The 19,181-nt window shown below is 45.4% G+C and overlaps 2 long non-coding RNA genes across 3 annotated transcripts; both read right to left on the bottom strand.

The window, feature by feature from the left end:
* Positions 1–581: 581 nt before the first annotated feature.
* Positions 582–7,915, bottom strand: LOC122455727. Of its 2 annotated transcripts, none has more exons than XR_006274166.1 (3): positions 7,799–7,915; positions 6,429–6,503; positions 582–1,767 (listed from the first exon to the last, which is right to left on the bottom strand). It is a non-coding gene; the product is annotated as an uncharacterized LOC122455727 (long non-coding RNA). The 2 variants fall into 2 exon arrangements; XR_006274167.1 differs by having other exon boundaries at positions 582–1,764.
* Positions 7,916–8,145: 230 nt separating this feature from the next.
* Positions 8,146–16,420, bottom strand: LOC122455728. Its single transcript, XR_006274168.1, has 3 exons — positions 16,081–16,420; positions 11,505–11,840; positions 8,146–8,296 (listed from the first exon to the last, which is right to left on the bottom strand). It is a non-coding gene; the product is annotated as an uncharacterized LOC122455728 (long non-coding RNA).
* Between the last annotated feature and the right edge of the window lie 2,761 nt (positions 16,421–19,181).

Below are 19,181 nucleotides of genomic sequence, written 5' to 3'. Positions count from 1 at the left end.
GCTAGGATAGGAAATCAATTATATGAGTCAGGGATAGAATATATAGAGAGAATATATAGAATATATGTTTTTTTAAACAAAGAAGTACCTAGTCCTGTTTTCTGGAACACAAGAGAAACAAACAACATGCAGTTTCCTTGCTCAGAAATCCCCATCTCTGCCACTCCAGTGAATGACTTTCTCTGCTTCCTTGCAGGGTCACACTCTCAACTCCTGCTTGCAATACACACACAGGCTGCAAACCAATATTTTATCCCTTTGTGTTTGCAACCTGGGAAGCCCCTCAGCCCACCCAATTTATCTCTGACCTGCCATGTGGCCTGGTGCCTTGGATGGTAGCCTCACAGCCCACAGCTATTTTTACTACATAAAGAAGCTGGGTTGTTCCTTCAGTTGAGCCTTGAAAAGAGTGCTTGGCATCCCCGTGGTCCTGAATGAGGTCTTCAGAGCCAAGATTCTACTTATGGCAACCAGTAACACCTTTCAGCAAAAGGAAAGGGGACACAGCAAAGCGGGCACTGCATGCAGTGTAGTTGTAGCGGTGTCAGCCCTGGGATATTAGAGAGACTGGGCTCTGAGGTAATATCTTTTATTAGACCAACTTCTGTTGGTGAGAGAGATATGCTTGCGTTACAGTGGGCATACACACTGCTTCTGTCAGTGTTATAGCATTTCATTGACAACTATTTCATCACTGCTCAGTTTAACAGATTGGATGGTGAAAGAATTGGGAGTCAAGCCCACAAGAGGGAAATTGGGAGATGCTGCAGGAAGGAAAGGAGAGGCTTAGGGAAACAGACCAGAATAGCTCCTGAGGTAGACACTATTCTGGGATATAATTATTCTGGAATAACATGATTTACATGCTCAAATCGCACTAATTATTCCATAATGAATTCCAGAGTAGTGTCCACATGAGGAGCTATTGCAGAAAAGTTTATGCTACAGTAATTATTCTGGTCAATTTTTCCATGTAAACAAGCCATAAAGACAGGGAAAGAAGGACAGAGAAGGAGGAGGAACAAAAGCAAAAATAGCCATGGTCTGAAAAGTTAGCATATTTTTCTACGGAGTGAATTCAACAATAAGACACTGACATTTACTAAGAGCCATATTTATCTTTGACCTTTAGGCAGACTTACTATTAACATAAGGGAAGTTCCTACTATGGATCCAGAGACGTACTGCATAGAGATCTGTATTTATACCCTGCTTCATAGACCAAAACTAAAAATAGACTTTAGTTCTCTCCCCAATATGAGTTTGACACCCTTGCTGTATAGGAAACAACCTGTCCTTTAAACACTCCCTTATAGGTCTATTGTTTTGTGCATTTTGTTGCTTGTTTGTTTAAAAGTAGACTCAATCTATTTCTACATAACTCGAAATGCTAAGTTATCATTTTCAGATGTCATTGTGCAATTGCAACTCTCTCTCTCCCCTTTCCTGGGCAGGCATTTTCTAAAAATAGTTCTGAGTGCTGGTATTGTTCATGGATGGGCAATTGGCAACTTTGTGTCAAAGAACCAAAAACCACAAGATGGACAGTTTCAGATGCATTTTCTGACATAGAACACTGATTTGTAATTTATGATTTGTAAGAGGTCTGATGACTGTCTTAAGCCTGATGAAGTGGTTGTTGCTGGACAGACGCAAACTCTATAATTCACTTTCTGTTCCATTATGTCTCTTTTTAAAATTGGGATTGTTTCTTCATCCAGATGAAGGCACGGCAGAGTTTTTATTCATTGTATAAGTCCCCATCTGCTAATGGAAAAGGAAAGGAAATCTTCTATTAGTATCGCCATATTCAATCAATGATCAGTAAGTCTGCAGTTACTCATTTCCTATGGCTCTGATGGTTGCTGATTCCTGGCTCAAATTCCAAATAGTCCTGACACTTGACAATGACTGTTAGTCACAGATGGTTCCCTGAAGGGGCCTCAGCCAGAGGCAATGGGTACATTATTAAACAGAATCAATAAAAGTCAAATACAGGAAATGCATTAGGAAAGGAATAGATAATAAGACACAAAATACCATAATAATACTATATAGGTCCACACCTTGAATATTGCATGCAGTTCTGTTTGCCTCATCTCAAAAGAGATATATTAGAATTGGAAAAAGTACAGAAGAGTGCAACAAAAATGATTAGGGGTATGGAGCAGCTCCCATATGAGGAGAGAAAAAGACAGACTGTTCAGCTTAAAAAAGAGACAGACAATTAAGGGGGAATTCGATAGAGGTCTATAAAATCATGACTGGTGTGGAGAAAGTGAATAAGGAAGTATTATTTACTCATTCACATAATACAAGAACCAGAAGTCACCCAATGAAATTAATAGGTAGCAGGTTTAACACAAACATAAGGAAATACAGTGCTTCTTCACACAACACGCAGTGGGGGGATGGATAGCTCAGTGGTTTGAGCATTGGCCTGCTAAACCCAGGGTTGTGAGATCAATCCTTGAGGGGGCCATCTGGGGAATCTGGCCCAAAAATTGGGGATTGGTTCTGCTTTGAGCAGGAGGTTAGACTAGATGACCTCCTGAGGTCTCTTCCAATCCTGATATTCTATGAACCTGTGGCACTCATTGCCATGGGATGTTGTGAAGGCCGGTATAACTGAGTTCAAAAAAGTATTAGATACATTCATGGAGGATCGGTCCATCAATGACTATTAGACAAAATGGTCAGGGATGCAACCCCATGCTCTGAGTGTCCCTAAACCTCTGACAACCAGAAGCTGGGATTTGATGACAGGGGATGGATCACTTGATAAACTGCCCTGTTCTGTTACTTCCTTCTGAAGCACCAGGCATTCAGCCACCATTAGAAGCAGGATACTGGGCTAAATGGACCATGGTTCTGACCCGGTATGGCTGTTCTTAGATTGTAAATCTATTGAAGAGATTCCAGTGAGGTCATCCCAGAACAGCAAAGAGAGTTACCAGAACCCTAGGGAGGAAATAATAATTCCACAATTTCTACAAGTCACAAAATAGTTGTGGATGCTGGTAATTTGACCGCAACCCTGCTATGGAAATGTCACAGCAGTGAGAGAATGGCAGATTTAATTATTACAAGTGACTAACTGATTCCATTACATCACTAACAAGCTAATTCCAGCCGCTGATTAGTTGGAATACTTTTGCTAGGTATCCCCCCCCAGTCCTAATCCTCGGTTTTGGTGCTGGCTTTTCATATATTTTCTAGCTGCCACATATTTTCTGATATTTATTCATAATCGTTCAGCTCACTGAAGCCGCCCAATATTTAACCAACTGAAGAGAAATTTTATTGAAGCCCCATCCTGCAGAAAGCAAAAAAATTAAAGGGACATACTTTGGCCTAAAAAGTTTTTTACCTACTTCTCAGTAACAAAACAAAACAACAAAACTTATATCTGAAAGTTTAGCAAAAAATAAGTTTCTCTGTTATTTTTTGCTTGTTTATTTTAGGTATTTGACATTAATTTAGAGAAATATGTTTGTAAAACCACAAAAATTGTCAGGGGGACCTAGGGCAGGAACTTTAAACGCATCTTTTGAAAGTCACTAGGTTTCCAGTTGACAGTGCCCCTTTAAACAATGTTTGATTTGTAAAGACAGTTGAAGAGAGGGGAAGAAGAGTGGAGTTGTTACTGAAAAATGAGCAATGGCAGGAGAAGCATTAGCATTTGTAAAGAGTGTCCACTAGAACAGTAATTGGCATGGATTCTTTTTCCCATGTAAAATGTGTAACGTTATACACATATAAAGACAGTCTCTATGTAAAAGAATAAATGGACACAAATCAGACGTCAAGAATTATAACATTCAAAAACCAGTCGGAGAACACTTCAATCTCTCCGGTCACTCAATTATAGACCTGAGAGTGGCTATTCTTCAACAAAAAAATTCAAAAACAGACTCCAATGAGAGACTGCTGAATTGGAATTAATTTGCCAACTGGATACAATTAACTTAGGCTTGAATAGAGACTGGAAGTGGATGGGTCATTACAAAAAGTAAAACTATTTCCCCATGCTTATTCCCCCCCCCCCCGTTCCTCAGACATTCTTGTCAACTGCTGGAAATGGCCCACCTTGATTATCACTACAAAAGGTTTTCTTCCCCCCCGCCTGCCCCCCTGCTCTCCTGCTGGTAATTGCTCATCTTAAGTGATCACTCTCCTTACAGTGTGTATGGTAACACCCATTGTTTCATGTTCTCTGTGTATATAAATCTCCCCACTGTATTTTCCACTGAATGCATCCGATGAAGTGAGCTGTAGCTCATGAAAGCTTATGCTCAAATAAATTTGTTAGTCTCTAAGGTGCCACAAGTACTCCTTTTCTTTTTATATATAAAGTGCTGTTATAATTTGTCTTAACAGTGAATATTAGTTTGACTTCTCTGACCTCAAGTATAAAAGGATGCTAAGTGCTAAAGGCTGGAATGTCATTGCCATGATAACACTGTCCAGAAGCTGCTTTGAGCTATTACTGCTGCTCAGTGTTATCTCTGGCACGCCAAGGTTGTTAACACAAGCACAGAATGCAGCGTGCTATTTCAGCAGACCTCTCAGTGATTTATAAAGCGCGGCCACCAGCACAGTTCAGTGACAAAGGCATTCGGCCAGGTGTATTGCCCTCAAGGCACAGTACTAGTGCCCTGGCTCCGTGATTACAGGTACACTAACACCTGAGCATCCCATGGCAGGAATTTCTGCTGTCTCCTCGGCCGGACAGAGGGCTAAGGGGAGGTACCCTGACATTTCTAACTTAGACAAACAACTTGCATATTGCCGGACATGTTTTATGATGACATCTACTTCTTACCTTTCCTTGTATTATACTCCAGTTATTTCAGACAAAACTTCCTCTTATCTGGCATTAAGTCAGGATGCCCCTGAGGTAATCTTTTGGAGAATGTTCCCTCCCACCACAGTATCTGTTGCTACTTAAGTGTGCCTGGGTCTTAGCAATGCTAGCAATACAGTGAACTTGTAAATATCTATTTTAATACATGACCTGACTTTGGTTCACAGCCTCTGGTTCAGACCTCAGGTCTTGCCCCAGGCTCAGTGCTCCAGGCTCTCCTCTCCTACACTCTGCTCTACTTTAGAAAAAGCAGCAGCAGGCTTCTTCTTCTCTTGCAATCAGGCCACTAATTTTAAGTGGAACTCTCCATTGAAATGAATTAAGAATTAAACTGAGGCTGCAATATGGCCTTGAGGAAAATTTCTTTCAATGCGTTATGAGTACAACGTCCTTTCCCCCAGCGCGTGGCTGGGTTAAACGAAAAGTGAGGTAGTGAACTAGCACAAGTGTTGCATCTGCAAAAGCACCTAAATGACTTACGCACATAATTCACTTTTGAAAATGGGATTTAGGAACCTCAGTCTACGTCTACATAGGGATAAAAGCCCCACAGCTCAGCCACAGCTGCCTTGGGCTCGCAGGGCTCAGGATGGGGGGCTAAAAATTTCCATCTGTAGACATTCAAGCTCAGGCTGGAGCCCAAATTCTTTAGACCCTGCATCCTTGCTGGGTCCCAGAGCCAGGGCTCCAGCCTGAGCCCGGAAGTCTACACAGCAACTGCAGCCCAAACCCTGCAAGCCCAAGATGGCTGGTGCGGGCCAGCCATGGATGTCTAGTTGCTCTGTAGACATACGCTTAATGTCTACCAGTGTTCTAAAGGGAGATGTACATTTCTTTTCATATATTTTGTCTTTGGAGACAGCTTTACAAATAACCCAGACGAACCAGGTAATTTCTAAGCATGGGCACCACTAACTAAACAGAACAAAGTGAATCTTCTTGTTTGTGCTAAAATACAGCTTTAGAACCACTGGTCCCTCTTGGGCAAGGTGCAGCACTACATTGTTCCAGGAACAGCTGAAGGAGGGATTGGGATGGGATGTTGAGCCAGGTACATGAGCCAGTGCAGGGGAGAGGTTTGTTCCTGCTTCCGACACACCCCTGCTGGAGCAGTTTGAACCCCTGAAGATGCTTGCAGGGAGCAGTCCCACACTCTTCTTAGTTGGGGGACTGGAATTAAGTCTGCTCCTTGTGCCAGTCGTTCATTTTGGAGGGAGGAGACTCCTTGCACCTTTCCTTCTGCACACCCACAAGAGGGCCAGGCACAATTTAGTCCTTCATGAAGGCTCATTTTCACTGTAAGAACCAAATCCTGATCCAGCTGAAGTCAGCGGCAAAATTCCCCAAGGATTTCGGCTTTAAATCCCATTAGGTACAAATATGTAAAACAATCAGAGAAACTGATATGTGCAGCTGTGATCAGTTTCTAGAAGACAAACCCTCAGTGTTATTTTAGGTCACACCTTCCCCATCTTTTTGATATAACCCATAGCATAGATCCACCATGAACCAAATACAGTTCTGTGATCAATGGCAAGGAAGTTGCAATCCTTTTACTCACCTATTACTAGACTTACAACAGAAGTTATGACAGCAACTCCCAAAATTACTCCGTTTGAAACCACAGCTGAAGAATCTGTGTGAAGAAACCACACTTTCAGATCAGCTACTCTTTGAACCTCACTTGTGGAAAATGTCCCAAGAGAGAAATAGCCTTTTTCCTTTAAAACAACAACTTTGCGATCTTCCCTTTCAAGTTTGAATATTAAGTGCTGTTCTACAAGATTTTTTTTTAAAAAAACCTGTTGCAAGTTGTCTCTCTCACACTGGTAAACCTTACTGCCCCCAATTCTGTTGTTGTCCAGGTCTAGAAAGGCTAGATGTCTAAATTTTTCCATGAATTGATTAAGTTTTGATTAAGCCAGACTGACTTAGTTTCAGTACAACCAAACAGGGCAACACTTGTCCTTTTGTGCTCACTCGACTCCCCCAGTGCTTCCTTATCTGCCATCACTCAGCTCCCACCTATATACACTGGTACCTGCATTCTCCCACCTTTTGTGCCTTTCACTTCTGGTACAATGCACTAGTAGAATGATCAGTGAGGTGGGGCTTATGGTAGTTTAGTTAGTTAGCTAAAAATAAATCACTTATAAAATAAAGGGTGATACTACTGCTGTATTCTAGCCAGCATTGTATTGTCCCTCTCTAAAACTGGTGCATATCTCTATTTGTAAGCCAGAGTCTATTACTGTCACTAGGTAACATGGCACTGCATAGAGACCTAGAGGATGGGTGGCAATTTTAAACATCCTACTTACTTCCTTCTATAGCACATAGAAGACAAAACTTTACCGAGATTTTAAATGAAAGAGCCCCCAACTCCAAAGTCTTCCCACAGTTCCGTGGGTTTGGCCTAATTTCTATTTTAAACTATATCGAAATATTTTCACATGAAAATGCATCATTTAAGTACAGATGACCAATACTGGTGTCAAGCTATTTCGAGAGGATTTATACTCCTAGCCTGGGTTGGGACCATTTATTTAACTCACTTATTCCTGGGCTCTCAGTTGGGTAATTATTTTTTGTTGGCACTTGGGGCCATATTACACCATCCATTTTTAAGCCTAAACTTGATGGCACCAGTGGACCCTTGTTTAGGAATGCAATCACTCCTACATGTGCTGAAGTTACTTAAGAGCATCAGAGCTCTGAAATGACCCACTGAAATACTGAATTGCGTAGATGTGCACCTGAGATGAATTTATGGGCGTATTTTTTAAAATGTAGCCCATTATCGAATAAACACTGATCATTGCACGTGCACACACACACACAATTTCATAAACTCCGAAGCAGCATGAAGTTAATTCCCATAATTAAAACAACAAAAACTGTAAAATACTGTAAAGAGAAATTCCCACTTACCACTGATGGTCAATTCCAGGGAAGTTTCATTCTCACTAACTTCATTGGTAACTTTGCAGGAGTAACAGCCACTATCAGCCTGTGTTGCATTCAGTATGAGAAGTACATTGTTATTCCCTTGCATAATGACAGGTTTCAGAGTAGCAGCCATGTTAGTCTGTATTCACAAAAAAAAAGGACTACTTGTGGCACCTTAGAGACTAACAAATTTGTTTGAGCATAAGCTTTCGTGAGCTACAGCTCACTTCATCGGATACAGTGAGCTGTAGCTCACAAAAGCTTATGCTCAAATAAATTTGTTAGTCTCTAAGGTGCCACAAGTACTCCTTTTCTTATTATTATTCCGAGAGAGTTGGTAGTGATCAGACCCAGGGAGAGGCTTATGGTCCTTACTCCACAGATAGGAATCCACCCTACCTACTGTCACATTACAGACCATTTCAATGGTGGAACCCACTAAGGAAGAGTTCCTAAAGAGTTCCAGCTTGGATAAGGGCTCTGGAAGAGAGGGAACATTTTGCTACCATTATTCCTAAACACTAAAAAATGCAACAGTATTTTCCAAGAATGACTTAAAGATACCACTTAACTATTATTATACACTATCTTCAGTCTTAAAGGAATGCGTTTTGATAGCATTGGATGGCACAACGAGTTATGCAATGTTGATCTTTATTCGCAGTATATGCTAAATAAAGAAATCCCTACTAATGCAATATTATGATTGAGCTTTAAAAAATGTAAATCAAGTCATTTCCAATTATGACTCCCATAGCATTCTTACTACTCCTGCCTTGTAGTATGGTGTATTATATTACAGTTCTGAACATGTCAACTTTAATGTCTTACTAAGCAGCTAGAGCCATTTTCTGTAGGAATCAGAACTTTGATTTTGCCCTTGAGAAAATTCCTCCCACCCGCGACCATGAGACTGCCAGAAGATGGCACTTGAGACTCTGAAAAGATAAATGAACAGGTGAAGAATATAAATGAAAAGCCTTGTTCACTCTTTTTTCTGTATTTAGGCAGAAGTCAATGGGAATTAAGTGATTCCAGCTACGAAGCTAATTAAAGAAACATACAAAAACATCCATTTAAGCAGTTTGAGATTATAAAATGGGAAGAAAGTAAGGAACTAACAACATGTAAATAAAAAAAATCTAATTATTTTTAAGATGGTACAAATGATTACTACAGACTCAAAGGTATTAATGGAGATAAAATAAAGTATTTTTCTCATAAATTTTTGCTAAATCTGGCTACTGTCAAATGTTTTATGAAGTCCTTTGGTTTGTCAATTTAAATTTGACCCACATTTTACATTTTGTTAAAACAAGTATAAAACCTAAAACTAGAATAATTGTTTTTAAAATTCCAATTAAACAATTTCAAACAAGTAACTTTCCCGTGCGTTATGTTCACGGCATACACGTAAAGAAGTTAGATAAAAACAAATACTCTTACTGGAAGGTTGCCACTTAAAACTAAAGTTATTTCTTAGAATTCAGAATGCTAACACATCAGAACCAACAACAGAGATACAAAGCAGGCTACTCCCTTAAAAAACAGAAGCACAATTCACCCTACCCCTTTCTAAATTATCTGTCCACAGACTGACTCTGATCAGACTTTTCCCTACAGAGCCCTCATCTACAAGTACAACCAGAAAAACCCCAGAGAATGTAAAGTGATAGATCACAATTTTGACATGGATTTCAATATACCACGCTCTGCAGTATATGAAACCCAAACACTAGCAACACTAGAAAATGAGAAAGCCAAACTGGCTTAATAGATGTTCAGTATCCTAGCTAAGATGACTGCAAAAAGAAATGGAGAATAAATACAGTTGGGGCAAATTTTAAAAATTCTTTCATTTTTAATAAAGTGTTATCAGTACCATTGACACAGGAATGAATAAAACATGATTTTTGGAAAGTGTATCTGTAAGCAATGTTTATTTCTTCTTCATTGTTTTAGCTGTTTTAGACTATGTGTGTAACAGTTCAGGAATCCTGGCATTAGTGGTGCTGCTGCTAATGTATAAACACACACATCAGTATAAATAGGCTTCCAGGAATAAATTATATGTCAGAGTTTAAGGCCAGTCAGGACCACCAGTTCATCTAGTCTGGCCTCCTGTCTACTGCAGGCCACCAGCACCACCTACTATCCGCACACTAAACCCAACAACCAAATGAGACCAAAGTATTCCAGCCCACAGGAGACTAAATGGTTACATCCCACAGGCAGACAAAAAGAGGGACAGAAGCCCACTAGTGCCTGAGGCCCCCACAATGACAAGAAAATAGTGAAGTGAGCTATACCCAGATAATCCTGGCAAGTGATCCACATACTGCAGAGGAAGGTGAAACACCCTCCCTCCTCTCCCTCCAGGATCACCGCCAATCTGCCCTGGAGGGAAATTCCATCTTTACCCCACATTTGGCTATCAGTCAGACCCTGAGTATTGAGCAAGAACCAGCCAGCCAAGCACTTGCGAGAGAGAATGCTCAGTGCCACCTCAAAACACTGGCCCACGCTGTCCAATGTCCCATCTCCAACTATGGCCATTTTTGATGATTCAGAGGAAAGAGTCCACCCTCCAATACAGTCGGCACTCAAATATAAATCAAAAGAGGAAGTTTAGATATAAAGAAGTAAGGCCCATGTGATGCAAATACTTATTCAAGTGCTTCCTTTACCCCATAGGGAGTCCCATTATCATTGACTATTTCAACACTAGGCAGAACTACCTACCTGAAAATTGCCTTTGTATTTTAAGGAGAGAAGCTGTGCATATTGTTTTATTGCTCAAGTGCCAGTAAAATCTGTACCTACATTTTGATAAGTCACCCCTCAAAATAATCAATACCATGGTAAATATGGGCAAACCTGAGATCTAGAAGCAAGATTTAGTGAGTCAAAATTTCACACAAGAGCAATTGGGGTGACACTCAAAAAAAATTAGAACCTGTCCTGTTCCAAAGCTAAATGTAACCAATGTCTGATACATCTAGACCAGTGGTTCCCAACTTGTTCTGCCGCTTGTTCAGGGAAAGCCCTTGGAGGGCCGGGCCGGTTGTTGTACCTGCAGCGTCCGCAAGGTTCGGCCGATTGTGGCTCCCAACTGGCCGCGGTTTGCTGCTCTAGGCCAATGGGAGCTGCCTGGAAGCGGCGGCCGATTAGTCCCTCGGACCCGTGCCGCCTTCCCGCAGCCCCATTGGCCTGGAGCACTAACCGTGGCCAGTGGGAGTCTGCGATTGGCCGACCTGTGGACGCAGCAGGTAAACAAACCACCCGGCCTGCCAGTGGCTTTCCCCTGCACACGCGGCAGAACAAGTTTGGAACCACTGACTAGAAAGTCATCTTCAGAATTAACAACAAAATACCACAGAAATATTTCCCCTCTATGCACACATGCAACAATTCCTCCTGGCCCAATCCAAGAAATACTGTTCTGAAGTCCTTTTGGGGAGATAAGGTTGGAAAATAGACCAACACCTGATATATAATGTGGATCCTTCTCACCACCTGAAGTAATGTAGATGGTGTAAGAATGCAGTGTGTGACAGTGCAGGGTCAGTATGTACAATATATGCCTATTACCTCTATGCAGAATGTTGGCTGTGAAATCCTAGATAGCAAAAAGCTGACATGAAACTAGCACAAGAGTGGAGGAAAGGTTAATGAACATGGCACTTACCTATAACCTCCAACTAGATTCACTCTTGTCCTCCTCTTCTCTCCTTAATCGTTACAGGCCTCGATCTGCTAGTTGTAAATTTCAGTCTCAGGGACCAGTGGAACATGTTAAATACATATGATCCTTATATGCTGGTAAGATGTCCCATTTCCATGAGTCCATAATAAAGTACGACGGACAGTTCAGTGATATTTTCATTTGTTTATGTTCCCAGCATACAATCCCATGGTGTCAATGTGATCTGGTTCAGGGAACACCACAGTGCAGCCCACGGTACCAACCACCCTGTCTCCTTTGGTGCAAGACAGTGGATTGACCATGCAGAAACAATCCCCACTGCAAGAACAGAACAGTAATATTTAATGTTACGCTCAGTTACTCTGGTGAAATAGAAGCACCCCAGCAATTAAAGAGTTGTAACCTGCCTGCCATTATAAGCCAGATTTTGCCCCCTCCCACCTCATAAAATATTTTTGCATCACATTTTGCTGTAACCATTATGATAGTTTGTTTGTTAAGCACAGTCACGTGTGTGGTGCAGTAAAAGAAAATTAATTATCATCCAGAGTCCTTTGGCATAGGCAGATTTCAGTAAAACATAGGGAGCCCTGGCACAGGGCCCCTGCACGACCGGGGCCCCAGGGCCGGGCAACTGCAGGGGCAGAAGCATGGTCCTGATGGCTCCTGGGCTTCAGTCCTGCTGCAGGTCTGCACCCACCAGCAGCCAAGCTCCCTCCTCCCCCCACCTTTCCCCGAGTGTGCCACGTTCCAATCTCTTCCCCTCCCTCCCTCCCAGCGCTTCCTCCGCCACCAAACAGCTATTTGCCAGCGCTCAGGTCGATCCAGGAGCGAGGGGGAGGAGCGGGGCCACAGCGTGCTTGAGGGAGGAGGCGGAGAAGAGACAGGAGCAGGGCCTTGGGGAAGGGGGTGGAATTGGGGCAGGGGTGGAGCAAAGGTGGGGCCCCCATACTCCCCCTACACATATCCTCTCCCCCAGCCCCCTGCCGTGAGCTGCTCAGGGCAGGTGGCTGGGCTAGGGAAGGGGGTGGGAGCACCCCCAGCCCCCTGTCCTGACTCCTGCACCCCCCACATCCCCACCTGAACCCCTCACACCAAAAGGGAACTGCCCCAGGTAAGCGCTCCACCCTAACCTCCTGCCCCAGCCCTGAGCCCCTTCCTGCATCCTAACTCCTGGCCAGACCCTGCACCCCAACCCCCAGCCTGCTCCTGCACCCAAACTCCCTCCCAGATCCGGCACCCCCAGCCATGATCCGGGTACCCGTCCTCACACGCCCTGAGCCCTGACTCCTGTACCCCCTCACCCTGCAGGCCCCTGCTCTCCCTCACTCCTGCAACCCCTCAAACCCCCTGCCCCCCACACCTCCAGCCCACCCTGACTCCTGCACACACTCCCAGCACTGACTCCTGCACCCCCTCACCCCACAAGCCCCTGCCCTCCCTGACTCCTGCACACCCCTCACACACTCCCAGCCCACCCTGACTCCTGCACACCCACATCATCACCTGCACCCCTCGCACCAAAAGGGAGCTGCCCCAGGTAAGCGCTCCACATCCAACCCCTTGCCCCAGCTCTGAGCCCCCTCCCACACCCTAACTTCCTCCCAGACCCTGCACCCCCAGCCCTGAGCCCCCTCCCGCACCCTAAGTCCTGGCCAGACCCCACACCCCAATGTTTTTTTACATTTTTTTAATAAAGCACTCTTATCCAAAGCGATTTACAATAGTTAGCTAAGGGTACAAACAATATTTGGAAAGATCATTAAGTGATCCACCGAGACCCTCAGCGATTTTCAAGTGGTCTGTGGAAAAATAAGTTAGACTACAAATTCAATCAGGTACCCGCAAAAAGAAAAGGAGTACTTGTGGCACCTTAGAGACTAACAAATTTATTTGAGCATAAGCTTTCATGAGCTACAGCTCACTTCATCGGATGCTGTAGCTCACGAAAGCTTATGCGTAACAGACATATATGCGTAACAGACATATATGGCCCATAGCTGGTTAGTCTGGGTTTGGAAACTTTTCACAAGGTATGTTGGAACTTCTAATGCTGAATCATGATGATATAATTAGCAAAGAGCTATGCTCTGACTAGGGCCGGCTCCAGGGTTTTTGCCACCCCAAGCGGCAAAAAAAAAAAATCTTGCCGCCAAAAGGGGGAGGCAGAATCCTGCCTGACGAACATGCCGAACAGATGAGCTGAATGTGTGAAGCTCTGTGGACTGCTGCTGCTGCTGGAGGAGTGGGATCTCCTCAAAGACACTACCTTGCTAGCTGCCCTGGGCTGGGACTAAACCAGCCAGTTTGCCCTTTGTCACAGGGGTAAAAATAAGTTGTATGCGGAGTATTGTTCTTGGGATAGAGTCAAACAACGCGTTCTAATATGGCAGCTTCTTAAGAGACTGGTGGAGTGGCCTGGCCCGGCCTGTCCTGGCCCACAGTGGGTGGCCAGAGGCAGCCAAGGAGTGTTTGGGAGGGGCTAGGGAGTGCATTGACATTGGGGACACAAGGAGGACTTGTAGTTGAAGTTTATAGGCATCTCCAGAACTTCTCCTAAGAGCTGAGTTTGAGAAAAGCCACATGTCCACAGGGGCGGAGAAAGAAAACTTGCCCCGAAATGTTAAAACAACCCAACCGCAGGCTAGCTGGGTGCCTTGTGACACTCTGTGGGAATGTGACTGTGCTCACCCAGGCTATGCTTCTAGGCACTTTGCTATTCGATTTCTTGGTAGAGACCTACATCTCCTACGTGTCTGCATGCCTAAGTCCAGAACTTTAGAACAATGGGACTGCTGGTAGAATGGGGTTTGGAGTGAGACTGTGGGAACCTTCCAGCCTAGTGCCCCATATAAATATCTGATGTGCAGTGTCACTTGAATAAATATGTGGACAGAGTTGGCATTAGGATAGGTTCCTGGGTTAGTGTTTTTGTTGTGTGGTGTGTGGTTGCTGGAGATTATTTGCTTCAGGTTGGGGGGCTGTCTGTAAGCTTACAGCAACCACACACCACACAACAAAACCGGTAGGAGAACACTTCAATCTCTCTGGCCGCTCAGTAAAAGACTTAAGGGTGGCAATTTTGCAAGAAAAAAGCTTCAGAAACAGACTCCAGCAAGAAACTGCTGAGCTTGAATTAATATGCCAACTAGATACCATTAACCTGGGTTTGAACAGAGACTGGGAGTGGCTGGCTCATTACACATATTGAATCTATTTCCCTATGTTAAGTATCCTCACATCTTCTTGTCAACTGTCTAAATGCGCCATCTTGATTATCACTACAAAAGTTTTTCTTCTCCTGCTGATAATAGCTCATATTAATTAATTAGCCTCTTACAGTTTGTACGGCAACTTCCACCTTCTCTGTATGTATATATACATCTTCTTACTACATGCTCCATTCTATGCATCCGATGGAGTGGGCTGTAGCTCACAAAAGCTTATGCTTTAATAAATTTGTTAGTTGCTAAGGTCTCTTTTTGTATTAAGTAGTAGGGGGGCCTGAAGATATATTGGTGAGCAGCTCGCAGGGCAGCTACCGGAGAGGAGCAGCTGGTGGAGAGGAGCGCCTGGTGGCGAAGGCTGCAGCAGAAACCCATGGAGAGGCAGGGCAGTTGGCCATCAGAGCATGTAAGGTGCCCCTTTACTTTCCCCCTCCCATTTCCACACAGGCGGGGGGGTGGTGTTAAAACCCTGCAGATGAACTTTTGAACTCTGGACTCACCAAGGACAGAGATAGAGACTTTGGATTGCTGGACTTTGGGGTTGTTGGACTTTTGGGACTTTGGAGGACTTTTGGGTTGCTGGACTCAAAAACCAAAGGGAAAGGGACAGGGCCCAATTTGCTTGGAGTGGGTTTTTTTGCTCATGGTTTGTGTTATGAATACTGTTTGTGGTGTTTCCCCAACATAATGCCACATTGTTTCTCTCTGTTATTAAAAGGCTTTTGCTACACTCAGACTCTGTGCTTGGGAGAGGGGAAGTATTGCCTCTTGGAGGCGCTGAGTGGGGTGGTGTATATTTGTCCCAGGTCACTGGGTGGGGGCTCGAGCCAGTTTGCATTGTGTTATTGGAATGGAACCCCTAGATACTGAACCCAGCCCTTGTTGCTGCCAACTCTGACGGGCAGAAGGGTTACAATAGTAAAAGGAGAACCATCATTATTCCACAGTTCAGCTGCATGCTGGATGATAAGTTGTTCACAGAGGGAAATCAACTTCTATCAAGTTCTTTAGCACCCTCATGCACAGAGATATAACAATTTCCCATTGGGTTTGCTGAGCTGCCTTTGTTTGCTGAGATTTCTCAGTCAGCAACCAAGTTGTCTCATGTTCTGTGTAATTACTCAACAAACCTAGGGAGATGTATTCCGGAAACAATGTGTGTCACCTATAATCGAAGTTAGTAACGTTCCTATTTCCCTTCCGTTTCAAAACAAAGTGGTGCATGGTCTCAAAAGCCCAGGTCAACTGTCTGATGCCAGGCGACTCTGCCCGGCCGATAGGACGAGTCACTGCCACTCGGACCACAGGTTGCATTTCAGTAAACCCCTCACCTTTGCTATGCAGCTGCAAGCTGCCGGCTATAGCCAGCTAACCTCGCCGAGCCCAGAGGCTTGAAGGAGGCGCTAGGCACGTGGAATCGGAGCCCCCAGGGAGGCAGGCGGGTACACAGCCATCTTCAAGCTGCAGCCCAGCTCCTTTGAAACAGCAATTGGTTCATCCTGCTGCGCCCCCTCCCGCGACTGAGGCCGAGACACTGACCTGCTGCAGTGCGGGCCTTTTAAAGGCCGCCAGGCAGCACCTGTCTGCCCTCCTCTCTGCCGGGCAGCCCACGGCAGGGACCCAGCTGCCTGAGCCCCGCGCACCGGCCTGATCTCCCCGCACCTCCCTCCCGGGACCTGCGCCCGCTCCGGCTCCCAGCCCAGCGCCTGGTGGGGGGAGCCCCAGGCCTGCTTTTACCTGCTTTGAGGGGTTTCAGTTTTAAACCTCTGCCCCGAAAACACATGGGGGGGGGGGGAATGAGGCTCAGCCCAGCCCAGCCCCAGGAGCGCGTGCAGGGAGAAGCCAGGCCAATATAGGCCCTTTGCAACCTGCCTTTTACTGTTGCAGGCATCTGATGAAGGGAGCTGTAGGCCAGGAAAGCTTATGCTCAGATCAATGTGTTAGTCTCTGAGGTGTCACAAGGCCTCCTGTTCTTTGTGCAGATACACACTAACACAGCTTCGGCTCTGAAACCTAATTTTACTTCTGACATTCAGCCCGAGCCCTCCACGTGAGGAGCCCCCCGGGAAGGAGGGAGGGGGCACATCTGGTAGCTAACGAAACCCTGGTGGAACCCAAACCCACGAGCAGGGCTAGATGTAGCCGTTGGGGACAAGAGGCGAGCGGGAGACCAGCGTTAAACCCCCGCAGACAGAGCCCCGCACATGGCCTAACAGACAGGGCAACCTATGCCTGTCATTACAGTGGACTACTGGGACTGGAACCACCCCCTTCCTTCTCAAATACAAGGCTCCGGGTCAGTGGCAGATTTAGAATTGGCGGGGCTCTGTGCTCAGCTTCCTTTTTGGGGCCCCTCCTTGGGACCCAGCCAAGAAAAAGAACATTCTCTCTTATCTCCCCAGCGCCCCGTTTTTGGTTTTTTTCTTCCTCCGCCTCCCCTAGGTAATAGGAAGTAAATGAAAATAAAGTGAGGTACCTTGATTGAATTTGTAGTCTACCTTGTTTTTCCACAGACCACTTGAAAATCACTGAAGGTCTCGGTGGACCACTTAATGATCTTTCCAAATATTGTTTGTACCCTTAGCTAACTATTGTAAAGCGCTTTGGATAAGAGCGCTTTATAAAAAAAAATGTAAACAAACATTGGGGTGTGGGGTCTGGCCAGGACTTAGGGTGCAGGAGGGGGCTCAGGGCTGGGGGTGCAGGGTCTTGGAGGAAGTTATGGTGAGGGAGGGGGCTCAGGGCTGGGGCAGGGGGTTGGAATGTGGAGTGCTTACCCGGGGCAACTCCCTTTTGATGCGAGGGGTGCAGTAGGAATGTGGGGTGGAGGGGGTGTGCAGGAGCTCCCATTTGGTGCTCAAGGTGGGGGTGGGGATGTGGGGGATGCAGGTATCAGGCCTGGGGGGGGCTGAATATGTGTGGTGGGTGCAGGAGTCAGGGAGGGCAGGGGGCTGGGGGTGTCGGCTGGGGTCGTGGGGGTGCTCCCAGCCCCCTTCCCTGAGCAGCTCATGGCAGAGGGCTGGGGGGTAATGTGTATGGGGAGTGTGGGGGCTGCCTTTGCTGCACCTTGCCCTATTCCACCCCGTTCCCCGAGGCCCTGCCCCGCCTCTTCTCTGCCTCCTTCCCCAAGCACGCTGCGGCCCCGCTCCTCCCCTTCCCTCCTGGAGCAACCTGAGGGCCGGCAAACAGCTGTTTGGCGGTGGGGGAAGCGCTAGGAGGGAGGGGAAGGGGCGGGAATGCAGCAGGCTCCGGGAAGAGGCGGGGAGAGGGAGGAGCTTGGCTGCCGGTGGGTGCGGACCCTGCAGCAGGACTGGAGCCCCAGGAGCTAGCAGGATCATGCTTCTGCCCCTGCAGCTGCCCGGCCCTGGGCCCCCAGTCGTTGTGTTTTACTGTAAATCCGCCTCTGCTCTGGGTTGATCTGTCGTCATTCCGCCGTGTAAATCCAGGAGCCAAATAGTCATCCAGCGCCATTACATATTCGTCAGAGAACATGCAACCATTAGAAGCCCAACAGAGGGGCTTAAATACACTAGTTTCACCCCAAATCGTATTTTAAATCGATTTATTGTAACAGATGTAAATGCTTGTGTGGACACATGCAACCTGAGAACCTGCTCAGATTTAGGTTAAGTGCTTAATTTTAAACATGCAAATTATCCCAGTAAAATCGAAGGGAGAACTCGTGTGCCTAAAGTGCAGCATACAGGTAAGTCTCGCTCAGAGACTTACCAACCAGCATTTACTACTTTTCTCTTGAGGCCATGGCCAGTGTCAAATACAGTGTCTAAGGACAGGCAAGTTACATAGGAAAACCACAACAAAATATGCCAAATGACAAAGAAATTTACAAAAGTTGGAAGCCCACCTGGCAGACTAAAAGCGTTTGGTGTACGTGAGGACCTAATAATTGCATTAATTCCTAAAAAGGAACAAGGAAAGTCTTATTCTCCAACAGAGGCGGAGAATCTTATTCTCTCATAAGAGAAAGTCCATTATTAAATAGATCTAGTGTATACCTGGCAATAGGGTTATCTGAGAAGAAGAATGGCCCAGGGGCTGGGCACTGAGCTGGGTTCAAGTCCCCACTCTGCCACAGACTTGTGTGACCTGCGGCAGGTCACTTATCCTCTCTGTCTCAGTTCCCTACCTGCGAAAAGGACCCAGACTTGAGGTGGCAAGTAGTGTTGGTATTAAAGGCAGGGAACAGACAGAAATCCACTAGGTGCTGGAAACAGGAGATGAGGAACAGAGTTCTGCATGCTATGGTTGGACTTGTTTTGCCACGGCACAAATTTTTAAATATTAAACAGAAATCCATCTGTTTCTCTCTATCTGCACAAAGGAACTAAACATGTGATAAAAGCTTTCACAACTGGCATTTGTCAAACGTTTCCAAGATCCAATCCTTCCCTGAAAAAATACCATTCAGCCA

The sequence above is a fragment of the Dermochelys coriacea genome, chromosome 9 (genome assembly GCF_009764565.3).
Source record: "Dermochelys coriacea isolate rDerCor1 chromosome 9, rDerCor1.pri.v4, whole genome shotgun sequence".
Lineage (NCBI taxonomy): Eukaryota > Metazoa > Chordata > Testudines > Dermochelyidae > Dermochelys > Dermochelys coriacea.
This window is presented reverse-complemented; position numbering and strand designations above follow the sequence as displayed.